This window comes from Lycorma delicatula, chromosome 2 (genome assembly GCF_047948215.1).
Source record: "Lycorma delicatula isolate Av1 chromosome 2, ASM4794821v1, whole genome shotgun sequence".
NCBI lineage: Eukaryota > Metazoa > Arthropoda > Insecta > Hemiptera > Fulgoridae > Lycorma > Lycorma delicatula.
This window is the reverse complement of record NC_134456.1, coordinates 148812733-148818847: the sequence shown is the minus strand read 5'-3', so window position 1 is coordinate 148818847 and position 6115 is coordinate 148812733. Positions and strand designations below refer to the sequence as shown.

General features: G+C 28.5%; 1 protein-coding gene across 1 annotated transcript in view; it reads right to left on the bottom strand.

The window, feature by feature from the left end:
- Window positions 1-1558: 1558 nt before the first annotated feature.
- Window positions 1559-6115, bottom strand: part of LOC142319312 (proton channel OtopLc-like) — a 49061-nt gene continuing 44504 nt past the window's right edge. Inside the window, exon 13 of the mRNA XM_075356447.1 lies at window positions 1559-2497. The gene's annotated coding sequence lies outside the window, so the exon portion shown is untranslated. The remainder of the gene's footprint in view (window positions 2498-6115) is intronic.

The following is a 6115-nucleotide window of genomic DNA, read 5'->3' as shown; positions in this document are numbered from 1 at the left end:
TTTTAATTTTATATTTTTTATTAATAATTAATTAAAACAAAAGATGTGTAACAGTTATTAAATTGTAATACAAATATTATTAGAATATGATATACATAAACTACTTCTATATAGGGTATTGGGTATAGGGTAGTATATAAACAGGAGCTGGTACTTTATACTCACCTCCTGGTATCAAACCAATAAACCAAGGATTCTGTTGAAGATAATATGGATATTCAGAGTACTGATATAACTATGTATACTGCAATTTAACTTATTGATTATATTTAGCTTTGCAGTTAACTAAATTTGAATTTCTCAAAATCTTTATAGCTGATTTTTATCACTGGTCATAATTTTATATATATTTTTTAACCATTAAAATCAATAATCCTTTTTTTTTGTAATATTAAATTTTAGGGTAGCAAAAAGGTAATTTTGTAATATATTAACCAGTATATAATAACCTGTTAAAAGAATAAAGGTTGTTACTTGCCTACATAATTGTGATCACTTGGCTTTTACATTCAAAGTTATTCAATGAATTTTGTATTTTAATCACAACCCTTCCAAATCTATCTTTAAAAATCTATTTTATGTTCTAGTAAACTTTGTTAATGCAATATATTTTTAAAGTCAATGTTAAGTTAAGTTTTTTTTAAGTGAATGATTTTATTTAACAAACAAGTTTCATCTATAATGATTTGCCTAAATGTATTTTCCAATGTACTGCAGAAAATATCTAAAATGAAAGTCCTACAAATGCAAATGTTATAAAAATATACTAAAAGGTTAATCGTAAAGGCTTGTTAAACTCCATAAAAGAAATAACTGATGGTGTGAGAAGACAGGAAGAAATTATGTTCGTCATTTAATGTGTGGTTCACCTAAACCATTTGGTACTGATAAACACTTCTACATGAGCATCTACTCTTTATTCAATATTTAGTTTAAACTATATAAAATCTATTTACTCATCAGTTGTAATAAATGATAGGTTATGATATATAGATAAGTACATATGTTACATTAGTAACTGATATTTAATAATAATTGTTCATTGTTACTTCATGTTATACAAGTGCAATAAATTTGATTCATTTCTTTTGAATATATTTTATATATATATATTATTTTACGGAAATTGATCTTTTTTAGATTAATATTATTTAAACAAATTGTCTAATTTTTTAAAAATACGAATAGTTCAGTTACTGATTATACACTTACACACTCTTTATCTTATACATCAACTGAAAATGGAGCTTAGATTTGAGCAATAGATCACCTAACTTCAAATGTGTTACCAGGGATGATTGTTATATGAAAGCTGATAAAAAGTGAATTAATAAAATAAAATAAAATTTTTTTTTGTTGTTATATTCTGTAAACATGGTTTTTTTTCAGTAGTAATATATGTTGATTAAATTATTTTTCCTTATTTTTTTATGAAAACTGAATAGAATAAATAATGTTTTATTCTTTTTTGACAAAAATATCATAAGAATTTTAACAAAAGTTTACACTGAAATTCAATAATACCAAAATAAATGTAAGTTATTAAAAATTCCTTCAAATAGAGCATATATATACTTATACATCGTTTTTTTTTACTAAATGCGTAACTGTCACAAGTGGCCTAAAAATCTGTGTACCATAAACGCCAAATATTTTATGTGATAAATTTAATGAAAAATAATACAGCCAGAGAAAAAAATTAAATATAGATAAACGATACTAAATCTTCACGAATGTACTCCTTCCATACTGTAATAATATAGAACAAACAACATCTTAGCTTTAAAACACACATATACAGTTCATTTACTATTTTTTTTTTTTTTTTTTTTTTCAGTAAATAAGAGTAGAAACCCCCTCAAAGTAAATTTGCACATACTCGTAAAATTTATAATCAATACATAATCCTTATTATAAAGTTTTATGCATACAATTACAACCTTTTTTAACATAAAATTAACACAACATGCACGATTAAAACATAACTTAAATTACAAAATTATCAAATAAACAAAAAAATTTGACAAACAATAAAGAAAATGTATAATTATATTTAATAATACTAAATTATAAACAGCACTTATAATAATTACACGCATTTGTACTATACATAAAACAAAACAAGCTATTTAAATAACAAATCTCTATATTACATTCACCTGACAACACTTGAAATAACTAATTAATAACAAATACTCAACAGTAATAAATTATAACAATAATTATATACCATAATTTTTAGGCCACTATTAAAAATAACAAAATATAATAAATTCAAGTTGAATCTAACGATTATAATGATAATAATAATAATGATTTTATATTAAATTTTAATATACAGTATTAAAATTAAATTATGCTTTTTCTCAGTAGGAATATGAAAAAAAATCTTTAAACTAAAAGAAATGATAAAAATTAGTTAAATTCTTTATTGTAGTATCTGCGGTGAACTGTGACATAGCATCAGTACTGATTTAAACACATTTACCCAGGTTCACTGTAAACAAAATTAACACAATACAGTAATAATATTATATTAAAACAATATTATATACAAGATATATCAACATTTTTTTTAGATCTAATCAAAATTATTATAAACTTCACAACATCTCATTATTATTAAAATAAAGAAAAGTTCTTCTTTCATTGTTCATTAATTTTCTGCTCTATCTCACAGTAATTGAATTTTTGTCCAAAAAAGAGAAAAAACCTCATGAGGTAAACAAACTTCTCACACACTAGAGAACATCATAACAGTATATAAAGAATATAGCACATGTTGAACTTTTGTTGACAATTCTGTAAGCAAAAGTTGGTGAAGGTGAACAACGATTCTGATTTCACAGTGCGAAAGTAATAATATGATATTTTGAGTCATCACATGATATTGCAGACCCTTACTTTTTTAAAAATGAAATGGTTATTGCAACCACTGTATTCATATGATCGGTACATTACCATGGTGAAAGTTTTCAGTGCACAAACTGTAAAATTCTCAAAAATTGAAACTTAAAACACTTGGTTTTAACAGGGCAGACTTAAGTCATGTGCAGCCCAGATATTTATGTCAGCTTTATGGAGATTGTTTGGCAACTAAATCATTTCAAGACATGGTGTCATTTTATGGCCCTGATCGAACAGTTTGTGAATTTTTTTTTTGGAACTTCACAAGAGTATTGCAGTGGTCCTGCAACCATAACCAAATTGAAGAGGAAATCGCTAATGTACAGCTGATGTGTAACGTCATCCTATGCAGAGTATTCAAACCAGAGTGGTGGAATGTGCAAAGGTAAATGACTAAACCTTAAAAATGGAATCTTTAAAAAATAATACATAAGTAATTAATTAATGGCAACATACACAATACTTTTCATTAAAAAATAGATTCTTTAATGTATTCTTTAATTATTAAAATTCTTTTGAAAATTTCCCAGTTCCTTGTGCCACCATGTTTTTTATTATGGAAGAATCCGGTATTGTTTGTCAGCTATTGCCAATAAAGCACTGTGCAATTAGTTGAGCTTTGCAAAATGGGATTATCCAATAATTTCTTGTTGCATGAAATTGATCATATACAAAATTCTGTTGTTAGGAATTATTTGAATCAATTATTATGATTTGTAAAAAACAAAAAAGAATTCCATGTGTCAATCAAACATTACTTTTTAAAAGACAAAGTCACACAGGAAACTAAAGCTAAGCTGGATAAATATTGTGGTTAATCAGCTCCATTGATTACAACAGTTTACAAGTGGTTTGGTTTTTTAAGGGAGAGATCATATGAGCACAAACGATGCTCAACATTCTAGAAAGCCTGTTGAGGTTAGAACTGCAAAAAATACAAAAAGCCATGATATGGTAATGGGAATAAAAAGTGCATACAATTGTTAAGACGCTAGGCATCTCAAATAAATGGGTGCATCATATTTTACAAATGTCAAAATTGACAGCAAAATTAGTGTCACAATTGCTCAAATTGATCAAACATATAAATGAGTAAACATTTCTAACCACAGTTTGGGGCCATTTCAATATAATTGAGAAAATTTTTGTGATGTTTCATAGTAGATGAAGAAATGTGGATTCACACTACTGATCTGAAACTGAGGTACTGTCAAAACAGTGGGCTGCAGTCAGGAAAAACGCATCAAAGAAGATGAAAATCATTATATCAAAAGGTAAGGTGATAGCCACTTCTCTTTTTTCTTGCAGGATAATTTTCATTGACTTTCTGGAGAAGAAGAAAACATTAATTGGGCAATATTATGGATTCTTGCTCAATTGTTTAAAGAGGAAATAAAGAAAAAATGACCACATTTGACAAAAAAAGTTCTTTTTCACAAAGACAGTGCACCAGCTTATTCTTCTGCAGTTTCAACAGCAAAATTATTTGAGTTATACGAGTACAATGAAACTCTTCTACTTCACTCTCCTTGCCAGATTTTGTACTCGACTGCTATTATTAGACTCTAAAGGAGATTACAGTGAGAAATAAAGAAAAGATGTTTTCTGCAAAATGTCTTTTATTTCTGAACACACTTATCAAATTCCACTTGTGGAACAAACCTATTAAAAATCTGTAACTTAGCTTAAGGTGTTGCAGTACAATAGGCTCCTGTTTGTATAAGTGATGAATAGAAAAGGGTGTCCATGAATTTATGACTAAATAATCAAATGAAAACAGCTAAAAATAAATCTAAATGTCCAGAAAAACTGTAAATTTATTGTACACCTTAGCACATTTCAACATGAGCTTTACTTTTTGATTGATAAACACTGAAGTCTATCTCCATCCAATCAATCATGTTAAATATTACAGTTTTTATAGCAGTGATGATGCTCTCAATCAAATGTTGCAAATTCAGTTGAATTGGAGAAGTCAATCGGTGCACACCTGTTGTTCTTTCGCTCTGTGTTTTTTAAAATTTTTTGGCTGGTTTTCTTGGTTGTTTTTTCGTTTATGTATACAGGATTTGTTAGTTGGTAATTTGTGGACATGCATGTGAATTTTTAGGCTTTTTGAATAACGAAATGTACAGTTTCTTAAGTTTTTTTCTGTAAGTTATTGTACAGGCAGTGGTATGGTTATAATCCTAAGTGAAAATTTTCTAAATCATTGGACAAGAAAATACAAAATAGTGACATCATAACACAAAAGACATCTTAGAAAAATTTCTTTGTTTCACAGATGAATAAATTTTTCTAAGTCCTGTACAGAATATATGGGGAAACCTTCTTTAAAACTTTCTACAACTCTCTACTCATCCCTTCCTTCCACAATCAATTCCTTCTGGTTCTTGCCAAAACTTGACATTTCCCTTCTTTTGACCCACAAAATTTTTGAGTCCATTTTTGGTCAAATACATTTTACTTACCCTGCCAAAAAGAGTCCCCCCAGCCCCTTAAAAAATAGCATGTGAAGTGTCAAAATCCGGTGGTCTGATCAAGATTGGATCAAGCTGAGAAGATGGAGAGACAAAAATCTCTTCCCAGTAAGGAGATAATGGCGCCATCCACTTTGGAGACATCCCCGTTGGCTGAGCTATGAAAGCGGATTCCAAGCCAAGGAAAAAAAGGCCTAGGCCCAAGTTGACAGTTCCTCTGAGAGGACTGTTGCTGATTAAGTTGAAACAGAATTTGGGGTTGAATATATTGAAGATTTATATGGAGGAAATTAATTAAAAATAGTGTTATAGAGGAAGAAGAGGATGAAAAGGGAGATACAATACTGAGAATACTGAGAACTAAATTTAATAGGACATTAAAGGATTTGATTGGGAGAAAGGCTCCTGGGACAGATGGGATACCTATAAAATAACTGCACCCTGCAGGTGAGGAAGCAATAGATAGATTATACAAACTGGTGTGTAATATTTACAAAAAGGGAAAGTTCCATCAGATTTCAAAAAGAGTATTATTGTCATGATAAAGCAAAGAAAGCAGGAGCAGAAAAATGTGAAGAATGCAGAACAATTAATTAGCTTAACTACTCATGCATCAAAAATCTTAACTAGAATTCTGTACAGAAAAATTGAGAGTGGAAGAAGTGTTAGGAGAAGACCAATTGGTTTCAGGAAAAGTATAGGGACAAGAGAAGCAATTTTAGTGCTCA